This window comes from Orcinus orca, chromosome 9 (genome assembly GCF_937001465.1).
Source record: "Orcinus orca chromosome 9, mOrcOrc1.1, whole genome shotgun sequence".
In the NCBI taxonomy this organism is placed as follows: Eukaryota; Metazoa; Chordata; class Mammalia; order Artiodactyla; family Delphinidae; genus Orcinus; species Orcinus orca.
In genome coordinates this window covers 74,909,139-74,921,476 of record NC_064567.1, presented here as the reverse complement: position 1 = coordinate 74,921,476, position 12,338 = coordinate 74,909,139, and the positions used below count along the sequence as shown (strand labels likewise).

Here is a 12,338-nt window from a genome sequence, read left to right as displayed (position 1 = left end):
TGCGCGTCCGGAGCCTGCGGGTCCGGAGCCTGCGCTCCGTAACGGGAGAGGCCACAACAGTGAGAGGCCCGCGTACCGCAAAAAAAAAAAAAAAAGAAGTCTCACTTGCATTGTCATGAATCCTGTGCCCCCTCTCTGTGGCCAGACTCTGGGATGTACAACCTTAGGACAATGAGTTGCTGCACTGTGACATTCAGCGTCTCAGAAGGAGATACCACCTCTTCTCCTGGTTGACAACCACCTGGGAGGATTAAGAGCACTGCTCTAATAGGAGCCGTAACTCACAGAATTAATGCTGCTCCTACTGTTCAGGGCTTTTAAGAAATAGAAACCACTTCATACATGCTCCTCTCCAGAGTAGAGTTTTGTAGAAGCTCCTAGAGGAGATTTCAAACCAATTCCCAAATCCATCAGGACTTGTTAAGATCTGGGAAATGATTCCTCCAATGAGGAAATGCCACATCTACTGTGTCTATTCTATTACTGGGCTGGCAGCTGGGGTTAGCAGAGATACCTTGGTAACAAAACACTTTGATAGCCTCGTGTCCTGTGGAGTGGTACTCTGAGAGTTACAGCCTTCTTGGTAGAATATTTTCTCCTTTATAGATCTCCTTGGGCCTTTAAAATCCTTTTAAAACTCAGAATCATATTGATATAGACTTTATGGGAAAATCCAGACTCTTAGATTGATGATCTAGTCAAGAGGAGAGCTGCAAATATTTTAGAACCATTCTCGGCAAAGGGAGAAACAGCATTCTAGGGACAGCTACTGTATTACTCACTGCTCTCTGCAATGTGAGCTCAGTTGCCATGAGAGTGAGGCCAGTGAGGCTAAAGTTGTATGTTCAGGTCTCCAGGGTACAGTCATTTTGACTCTGCTTCGTGGCCTTATATGAGCATTCCAACCCCAGGCTGCTCCTGACCATAAGGAAAGCAAACAAGTGGCTGAAAAGATGTCTCAAAGCTCAGGTCTTACTGACCCCTTAGACAGACAGAGCCTTTCCAGTTCTAATGACCTAGGGGACTGTAACTGTAGCATGGCCGAAGAGTCTCAGCATTTTCAGTTTTTGCTGTAAACCTTGTCAAATGCAACCACCAGTTACAACTCACCGAAGTTACATATTATATCTGGGTGGAGGTCCCTACAGATCCTTGATCCCAGGTACCAAATTTGGGTGGATTCAAAGATGCCTGGGGCTCCAAGAAAAAGCTCAAGAAGATTTAATATTTTTTATGTATAAAACAGTGGTCTGGACTTCCCTGGCAGTCCAGTGGTTAAGACTCCGTGCTTCAGTGCAGAGCGCAGGGGTTCTATCCCTGGTCGGGAAACTAAGATACCACATGCCTTGGCACAGCTAAAACAAAAACAAAAACAAACAGTGATCTTCCTCAGGTACATGGGGGATGGGCACTGCCCCTGGAAGGAGTATTTAAGAATCTCTGAGAGAAAATATTCATTTTTAAAGTTTATTTAATATTATAATATACCTTGGGAATTGGATATTTAATGAACTTTTCCTGTTATCTCAAGGTTTCAGCAGAAGCTTTGTAAGGGAGAAAACTTTTCCTCTACCCTTCTAGGTTCTTCTGGCTGCTCTATTAGTTAAGTTACCATAAGAGAGATTAATAGGAGATAAACAAATTTAATTACATATGTATAGGAGCCCCACAAAATCAATGAGACGCTCCTGACAGACAATTGAGGCTTAGATGCCTTTCTGAGCTAGGAAGAAGGGGGTAGGGTCCTGGGGCTTCTAAGGGAAGGAAAACAATTCGCAAGAAGATGGCAAGAGCAAGTGTTTGGTAAACAAATGTTTGCCTTGCCATGCAGAGACAGTGGGAGACAGAGAGGACTTTGAATAAACAGGCCCTGCCCAGTTCCCCCCAGCCTATCACACTTAGCCCATATTCTCTGTAGTTGTCTCTGGTGACATCATTCTTCCTGGACCAGGCCCTTTATCTATGGATTAAAGACCTAAATGTAAGGCCAGACACTATAAAACTCTTAGAGGAAAACATAGGCAGAACACTCTTTGCCATAAATCACAGCAAGATCTCTTTTGACCTACCTCCTAGAGTAATGAAAATAAAAACAAAAATAAATAAATGGTACCTAATTAAACTTAAACGTTTTTGCAGAGCAAAGGAAACCATTAACAAGACGAAAAGACAACACTTAGAATGCGAGAAAATATTCGCAAATGAAGCAAGTGACAAAGGATTAATCTCCAAAATATACAAGAAGCTCATGCAGCACAATATCAAAAAAACAAACAACCCAATCCAAAAATGGGCAGAAGACCTAAATAGACATTTCTCCAAAGAAGATATACAGATTGCCAGCAAACATATGAAAGGATGCTCAACATCACTAATCATTAGAGAAATGCAAATCAAAACTACAATGAGGTATCACCTCACACCAGTCAGAATGGCCATCATCAAAAAATCTACAAACAATAACTGCTGGAGAGGGTGTGGAGAAAAGGGAACCCTCTTGCACTGTTGGTGGGAATGAAAATTGATACAGTCACTATGGAAAACAGTATGGAGGTTCCTTAAAAAACTAAAAATAGAATTACCATATGACCCAGCAATCCCACTACTGGGCATATACCCTGAGAAAACCATAATTCAAAAAGACACATGCACCCCAATGTTCATTGCAGCTCTATTTACAATAGCCAGGACATGGAAGCAACCTAAATGCCCATCGACAGATGAATGGATAAAGAAGATGCAGTACATATATACAATGGAATATTATTCAGCCATAAAAAGGAACGAAATTGGGTCGTGTGTAGAGACATGGATGGACCTAGACAGTGTCATACAGAGTGAAGTAAGTCAGAAAGAGAAAAACAAATATCGTATATTAACGCATATGTGTGGAATCTAGAAAAATAGTATAGATGATCTTATTTGCAGAGCAGAAATAGAGACACAGATGTAGAGAACAAATGTGTGGGTACCAGTGGGGACAAGGGGGAAAGGTGGGAGGAACTGGGAAATTGGGATTGACACATATACACTATCGATACTATGTATAAAATAAGTAACTAATGAGAACATACTGCCTAGCACAGGGAACTCTACTTAATGCAGTGTGGTGACCTAAATGGGAAGGAAATCCAAAAAAGAAGGGATGTATGTGTATGTATAGCTGATTCATTTTACTGTACAGTAGAAACTAATACAACATTGTAATGGAACTATACTCCAATAAAAATTAATTTTAAAAATAAATTCTTTTAGGCAGTTGAGGGGGAGGAGAAAAGCTCTTCCTAAGTCTTTCGAGCCTCTGTTGTCTTCAACTCAAAATAATCCATTGACCAAACTGGCACATTTTGGGGAGGCTTGTTCTAAATTCCTTCAGTTTCAAAGTCCCAAAATAATACAAAAGTACTAATAACTCTCACACTCTAAAGAAAAGGTGAGGCTACCTCAGGATGGCCCCATCCTGCTGCCATCGCCCATGACCCACTTCCAGACTATCTGAGAAAATAGGGGGCTTTCAAGTTTGAAAGAGACTTGGGAGGAGTGCAGGGTGCTGTGCATTTCTTCTTCTTGCCTCCAAGAAGGAGGGATGTGGAAGGGAGAGACTGAAGCTTCATCTGAAGCCAGGTGCAATAGGCTTCAATGGAACCACTTGGAGAACTTGACATACATCCCTGGAGTTGGGAGGACACAGAGCTTGACACTGAACTCACACCTGAAAAGTCTGAAGTTGAGGGGTTGCACCTGGACTTGACAGGGTAGAAAGTGTTCAGCAGGTGAAGAACACAAGCATATTTCTCCTGGGCTAGAGTGGACCCTGCAGATTAAACCTGGGCATGGGTTTTTGTCTTGAAATTGGCCATGCAAAAGAGGGCCTTCTGATAAGGGTGAGGGAACCACAGCGGGAAGAAGCTACAGATGAACCTTCAGATGCGGAAGCAGAGTCCGTGTCCCCTAAGGAGGCATCACCTACATCAAAGGAAGTGGAGACAGCTGATCCCAGAGGTGGGAGGTTACAGAGGGGGTTAGGGTGGGGCTTCACCAGAGAACCCAAAATGGTTCCCCAGAAGGAAAGAGGATGCATTTGGAAACGGGCACACCCAGATTAAAACTGTACTCATCAGGGCTTCCCTGGTGGCACAGTGGTTGAGAGTCCGCCTGCCGTTGCAGGGGACATGGGTTCGTGCCCTGGTCCGGGAAGATCTCACATGCCGCAGAGCGGCTGGGCCCGTGAGCCATGGCCGCTGAGCCTGCGCGTCCGGAGCCTGTGCTCTGCAACCGGAGAGGCCACAACAGTGAGAGGCCCGCGTACTGCAAAAAAAAAAAAAAAACTGTACTCATCAAGGACTGTTCCTGCCCGTTATGCTTCTCCTTCACTCCTGCTCCAAACCTATAAAGGCTTCTAAACTGCAGCCAGCAGGTGGGGGGAAGGATAACATGAGACAGAGAGAAGAAACTGAGGCATCACCCCTGCAGGTCTTGATTTCATCTGAGCAGAAAGGAGGGAGGAGAGATGTTTTCAATCGCATGAGAGTTTAGAGTTTTGATGTTTCACTGAACTGGATTATTTAAGACCTGAAAACAGGAGAACATTCTTTTATTACCGAGAATGGCAAGAAAAGCTATGCAATCTGCCAAAGGTTTCATCCAAGGGACAGAAAAGAACAATCAGAGAGGATTTGCAAGGGAAGTGGGGAGAAAAAACGACATTGTTTTTTGCTTGCACCCTGTGGAGTCTGGATTATTCAATACACTGGTTATAATTTTAAATTTTTATATATTTTTTCTAAAACAAACTACAGAAAGGGTTGAGATACTTATGTATATTAAAGGGGGTGTGATATAGTGAAGCACTAAACACCCTCCTTATATAGAGAATATGTAACACAAATATATAATATTCCCTGTGCTATACTATATATCTTTGTCCCTTATCTATTTTATACATAGTAGTTTATATCTGTTAATCCCATACTCCTAATTTGTCCCTCCCCTCTTCCCTCTCCCCTTTGGTACCACAAGTTGGTTTTCTATATCTGTGAATCTGTTTCTGTTCTGCATATACATTCATTTGTATTATTTTCTAGATTCCATGTATCATATAGTATTTGTCTTTGACATTTCACTAAGCATAATATTCTCTAGGTCCATCCATGTTGCTGCAAATGGCAGAAATTCTTTTTCATGGTTGAGTAATACTCCATTGTATATATACACCACATCTTCTTTATCCATTCGTCTGTTGATGGGCGCTTGGATTGCTTCCATGTCTTGGCTATTGTAAATAGTGCTGCTATGAACATTGGGGTGCATGTATCTTTTAGAATTAGTGTTTTTATTTTTTCTGGATATACTCTGGAGTGGTCATATGTTTAAAACAAACAAAAAATAATTCAACTCTAAGCTGCTGCTATTTGGGAATGATAATGATAATCTGGGGATAGGAAAGAATAAAGAATAATGATAATAATAGTAATGATAATGGTAATATAGGTATAAATTTTTTGCCTTTTATCTCAAGTCAAAGAATGTTTCCCATTTAGGCAGGTGCTCAAAGGAAAGGACCGTCTTTTTTTTTTAAGCATTTTGTTTTTGTTTGTTTATTTTATTATTTAATTTTTTATTTTTGGCTGTGTCAGCTCTTAGTTGCAGCACACGGGATCTTTGTCGTGGAATGAGGGCTCTTCATTGCGGCACGCAGGCTTCTGTCTAGTTGTGGCATGCGGGTTTTCTCTCTCATGGTGCACGGGCTCCAGAGCGCATGGGCTCTGTAGTTTGCAGCAGGTGGGCTCTCTCGTTGAGGCGTGTGGGTTCAGCAGTTGCGGCATGCAGGCTTAGTTGCCCCGCGGCATGTGGGATCTTAATTCCCCGACTAGGGATGAAACCCGCTTACCCTGCATTTCAGGGTGGATTCTTTACCACTGGACCACAAGGGAAGTCCCAGAAAGGGCCGTCTTTTAATTCTCTGCATGGAAGAGTGTGTTTGCATAGAATTTAATCTTCTCTTCAGAACACTTTCCTATAAGTCATTTTATTTTGCTCCCTAACAACTATGTGAAATCCATCTATAAACCGATGCTATTAAAAAGGAAGTGAAGTATAGTGGGTGCTATTATCCATATTTTTCAGATGAGAAAGCTAAAGTCAGGTGAGTTGTCCCGAATTGACCAGCTGGTTAGTATAAACTCCTTGAAGGTAGATATGGGGTCTTAAAAATCATTGTAGGGCTTCCCTGGTGGCGCAGTGGTTGAGAGTCTGCCTGCCAATGCAGGGGACACGGGTTCGTGCCCCAGTCCGGGAAGATCCCACATGCCGCGGACAGGCTGGGCCCGTGAGCCACGGCCGCTGGGCCTGCGCGTCCGGAGCCTGTGCTCCGCAACAAGAGAGGCCATGGCAGTGAGAGGCCCGCGTACTGCCAAAAAAAAAAAAAAAAAAATGTAATTCCAGCACATGGCACAGTGCTTGATACAGGAGAGGTTCTCAATAGCGGTTTGTTGAATGAATAAACGAATGTATAAACTACAGACAGAGAGGGCACTGGGACCCAGCTCAGCCTACTTCTAGTCCAGTGTTCTTCCTGCTCACCAGTGTCTGGACACACAACTTATATAGAATTTATGTAGAAGAGGATCTGGCTGGAGCCCTTAATGTTCTTCTGCATTTCTGGTGACCAGAAGGTTGTTTTAGGGCCATATGATACCTGAGGAAAACATGGTTTGGTAGATGCTGGGGTCATCTGTCAACTACTGCCAGGTGGAGAGAGAGAACTGAAGTAGCCTGGGACTTAGTGACCTGGCTTCACCCAAAGGTGCTTGGCTCACTCAGGGTGGGTGGAATGGTGTTAGGGAAGCTCATGCCTATGGAGGACAGAGGGGTCTGTGAGCATGCCTGGCTGAATCCCTGTAGAAGGTGAGCTGGTCAAACTTCTTTCATTAATCACTTATATTCTTCATTTGGTAAAATTGTATTGAAGATGTACTGTATACCAGACACTACTTAGGAGAAGGAAAACCTTCTACAAATGGCAAATTTTTCTTCCTCTGGACACCCCATCATCCCCATTGTCTCTGACCTACTTCGGGCCAGAGAAGATAGGTCTGGAGGTCAGAGGCATAGGTCCTGGTCCCATGTCTGTCACCAACTCCCTGTGAGATCTTGGGTAAGCCCCTGTACCAGATATCTTTGAATGTCCCCTACAGATTTACTTTCCACTCTCTTCCACCTTGCTCCTTGCCCTGGGAGGCTAGCCTGGATGAACTGCATCAGTGGGGCCTCTTTCCTTCTGGCTTTGGTTGAATTCAGCAAAAGTAGTGCGCTGGCTGGAGTATGAGGGAGGAGAGTGAGGTCAGGGTATTTAGTCCTCTAGCTCCCACCTACCCAGATCGCTTCCCATACAGCACCCCTGGTTTTAGTAACTGCTTCTTTCTCCTTCAGACATGATGGTAAAACTTTCCCACTGATTCTGGCTCTGTTGCTTTTCCTAAGACCTGGCCACAGCTTTATTATAAACAGACTCTTTATTAAATTCTCCTTAATTACCCCTCTTAATATAGTCAGTAAATCCTTCTGAGCCTGTTTCTCAATTTGCATATCATAATGTAGGGAAATTGTTATTATTTTAATATTATAACAGGTTTTAAGCAAAATTTCTCTCAGGAGAGAACCATCTTGTCTTGGAAGAACACCATGCTAGATAGTTGGTGTATTGTCTACTGCTGTGTAGAAAATCACTACAAACTTAGCAGTTTAAAATCACTACAAACTTAGCATCTTAAAATAAAAATACAACATTTATTGTATCACAATTTCTGTGGGTCAGGAGTTTGGGTACAGCTTAGCTGGGTCCTCTGATTAGGGTCTCACGCAACCACAAACAAGACGTGGTCTTATCTGGAGGATTGAGTGGGGGAAGAACTGCTTCCAAGCTCAATTAGATTGTTAGCAGAATTCATTTCCTTTTAGTGGTAGGACTGAGGGTCCCAGCTTCTTGCTACATCTAGAAGCTGACCTCAACTCCTAGAGACCATACAGTCCATAGACGCTTCCCACAGTTCCTTGCCTGTGGACCTCATGATACGGCTGCTTACTTCATCAAGACAGCAAGCAAAGTCTCTAGAGGGAGGTGCTAGCAAGCCAGGGTCTTATATAAGGTAACATAAACACAGAAGTGACATCCCATCACCTTGGCCTCATTCTATTGATTAGAAACATATCACAGGTCTTGTCCACACTCAACAGGAGGGAATTATACAAGGGCATGAATGATGGGAATTGGGGTTCATGAGGGCATCCTAGAGATTCTGTCTGCCACATTTGGGAGAGAAGGTAAGTCCTGCTGAGGACTTGGATGTTGGGTATGGTCAAGATTTGAAATGAGTAATTTAAATAAGATATCCCTAAATTGGTGAGGGAGGGAGGGGAAGAGGAAGAGGGAGAGAGAGAGAGAGGGAAGGGAGAGTTGGGGGCAGGGAAGGCATTTATTAAGGCTTTTATTAAGGCACCTATTAAGCCTAAGATGACCATATGTCTTGGTTGCGTGGATCGGTGTCAGTTTAAACAACAAATTATACAATCACCAAATTAAGGCCCTCCTATGTGTCAGGATCTGCATAGTCAAAAGAGAGACTAAGACAAAGCTTTCTATGTGTTTCTATATGATCCTTATCACAAATGCTATCAGGTAAATATTGTTCTTCCCACTTGACAAATTTCAAAAGTGAGGCTCAGTGATGTTAAATAATTTGTTTAAGATCACACTGCTGTTAAGTGGCAGCGTCAAGATGCAAGTCCATACCTGTCTCATCCTAAAACTTGTCTTCTTTTCATTCTTCTTTCATCCTAATGTACGAGGGATGTTTGGGATATTTACTATAAGCCAAGTTGAATTGTGTACTGCTTATTTTCCCATAATATATCCCTTTTACAGAGAGCTTTAGGAACTCTCCTAACTTCACACATTTAATTTAGTTTAGTTTAGTTTAGTTTAGAACCAAGTGAATTATGGTTTGAATTAATTAGGAGGCTTTTGGTTGCAAGTAACAGAATATCTGCCTAAACATGGCTAAACAATGGGAGTCTATTATCTTACATAAAAAGATGTCTAGATGTAAGAAGTTCCAGAATGTTTAATGATGCTTGAGCTCTTGGTCAGCTAGACTGCAATTTTATTGTTTTTCTCCTCATGGTCACAAAAGAATTGCTACCATTGTAAACATTATGCCCTCATAAGACAATATCAGCAATAGGAAAGGATTTTCTTCTCATATGACTCTCTTTCATCAGGGAATTTAAAAAATAACTTTCAGCTGATTTCCCCTTATAATTAATTGACCCCCAATGTATCACAGTTTTATACTTAAGCCAATGAAATAAAGGGAAATGAGATTACCAGGACTGGCTTAAGCCAATTATGATTTATTCCCGGAGGCAGAATTGACCTTCCCGGAGCATTTTGCTGCCTGATGCTTGAACGAGTTTGGCATTCTAATAGTGATGGAGAAAGGAAGAAATGTAGTTGGATCCATAGTGTCTGCTACAGGGTTCTATGCCAAAGACTTATAACAGTGAAAGCCTCATAACAATGGACCTGCATGGGCAGGGTCACTGTGCTGAGTCACTGCTTCTTATGGGTTGGAGGGGACACTCCTTAATAACTACCGCCTCTCCGTCATCCCTTCCAGGTGGCTTAATGCAAAAAGTTAGGTTCAAGCTTCTGACTTTACACTTGTGATAAATAACCATCATTCTTTGGTACATGGTGTTTTCCATAAAGCATATTATTGTTCCAAATTCTTACTACTTTGCTTCAAATATTTTTGAAGAAAGAACAATACGAGTCATCTTTCCCAGGACTGGAAATGTGACTACCTCACTTTGGAAACAGCACACAACTATGTAACTGAAAATGGCAAGCATTCTCATCATCAATTTGTGTTCCTGGTATAACAGTAACACAGTAATATAATCATAATAGTAATGGTTAATAATAACAATAGCTACCATTTATTGAATGGTGCCAACCACTGGGCTGAGAATATTTATACACACATATATTTTTTTCTTTTCTTTTTTTTAATTGAAGTAGAGTTGATTTACAATACTGTGTTAGTTTCAGATGTACAGCAAAGTGATTTAGTTATACATATATATATTTTTTCAGATTATTTTCCAATTAGATTATTATAAGATATTGAATATAGTTCTCTGTGCTATTCAGTAAATCCTTGTTGCTTATCTGTTTTATATATAGTGGTGTGTTTCTGTTAATCTCGTACTCCTCCCCCCGCCCTTTCCCCCTTGGTAACCATAAGTTTGTTTTCTATGTCTGTGAGACTGTTTCTGTTTTGTAAATAAATTCATTTGTATTATTTTTTAGATTCCACGTATAAGTGACATCATATGGTATTTGTCTTCTCTGTCTGAATAATTTCACTTAGTATTATGATATTTTCTAGGTCCATCTGTGTTGCTGCAAATGGCATCATTTCATTCTTTCTTACGGCTGAGTAGTATTGCATTGTATATATGTACCACACCTTCTTTATCCATTCATCTATTGATGGATACTTACTTAGGTTGCTTCCATGTCTTGGCTATTATAAATAGTGCTGCTGTGAACACTGGGGTGCATACACACATACATTTCTTTTTTAATGTAGTGTTATCTTTAAGTACAAGTCATGTCACTTAGAGATCATTTTATCCACTGCTCTGTTTGGCTGCCAGTCTCTTGCCTCTCTCCTCAGCAATGGTAAGGTGGATACAGTTTCCACGGGGAAGAGAGATCCATGGTTTGTTGCCCAGTGTCAGGTTTGATGAAGTCAGTAATCTTGCCAGTCTCCAAATCAATTTGAATAGTGTCATTCATCTTGATGAGGGGACCAGGGTAGCGGATGGTGTGAGCATAGTGGGTCACCAGATGAGGGATTCCTTTTGTCCCCACAAAGATCTTTCTCACTTTGCACAACTTATATTTGGCCTCCTCTGGTGTAATATGATGAACAGCAAAATGACTCTTGGTTTCATAGGTCAGATGAAAATTCTCTCCAGTCTTGTCAACGCTGATGACATATATAAAACCAGTAGGGTAGGTTATATCAGTGTGGATATTGTCATCAATCTAAATGAAACGCTGCATGCAGATCTTCTTTACTTCATCTCCTGTTAGGGCATACTTAAGTCTGTTCCTTAGGAAAATGATTAGGGGGAGACTTCCCCTGAGCTTGTGGGGTCCTCTAGATGGACAAGGAACAAACACACCAGTCAGTTTATCCAGCATCCAATGCTCTGGAGCTGCTACGCGCTTCAGTTGCTTCTTGGGACCACAAGCCATGGCTGCGCTAGGCATGAAAAGAGCCACACATATATTTTTTTAAAAAATTATTTATTTAATATTTTATTTTTGGCTGTGTTGGGTCTTCGTTGCTGGGTGCGGGCTTTCTCTAGTTGCGGCGAGCAGGGGCTACTTCTCATTGCGGTGCTCGGGTTTCTCACTGTGGTGGCTTCTCTTGTTGTGGAGCATGGGCTCTAGGCGCACGGGCTTCACTAGTTGTGGCACGCAGGCTCAGTAGTTGTGGTGCACGGGCTTAGCTGCTCCGTGGCATGTGGGATCTTCCCCAACCAGGGCTTGAACCCGTGTCCCCCGCACTGGCAGGGGGATTTTTAACCACTGCGCTCCCCGGGAAGTCCCCACACATACCTTTTTAATCCTCGTAACAATGACATGAGATAGGGTTGAATATCCCCATTTTATACGCAAGAGAACTAAGGGGGAGGTTATGGGACTTGCCCAATTTTACACAGCTGGGAGTTAAGCTTTGAATCCTGTCCACTGATTCAGAGCAAGCCTGCTGAATGTCTGTGGTGTGCTGCTCTCACTGAGCTCATGACCTCACCTGCTACAGATGAAGAACAAGGGTGTGGAAAGGGAGTGGGAAGAGAGATGTCTTCTAAAGGCTGAAACTGATCACCATGCAGGAGGATTTCAAAGTTCATTTGTAAGAAGACAAATCTCAAGTTAGAATTTTAGAGAAACATTATTGTATTGTCAAGGTTATCTGGGGTCAAATCTAAGCTTTACCATTTTCTAGCTGCATAGCCTGGGACAGATTATTTCTGCTGTCACTGTCTCCAGGTCTTCATGTGTAAATAGAGATAATAATAGTCCCTACTGCATAGAACTACAGGGAAGATTAAATGAGTTAATGGACATAAAGCACTTAAAACAGTGGCTGAAATTTTATGTCATTGACAGGATGTTGAAATAATAGGGGAAATAATGTGAGTCAGATGAGCTTGGGTTTAAATCCTGACTCAGCTACTTAGCTACCGTGTGACCTGGA

General features: G+C 42.0%; 1 pseudogene; it reads right to left on the bottom strand.

The window, feature by feature from the left end:
• Nucleotides 1–10,695: 10,695 nt before the first annotated feature.
• Nucleotides 10,696–11,329, bottom strand: LOC101281042 (40S ribosomal protein S4, X isoform-like; annotated as a pseudogene).
• Nucleotides 11,330–12,338: the final 1,009 nt, after the last annotated feature.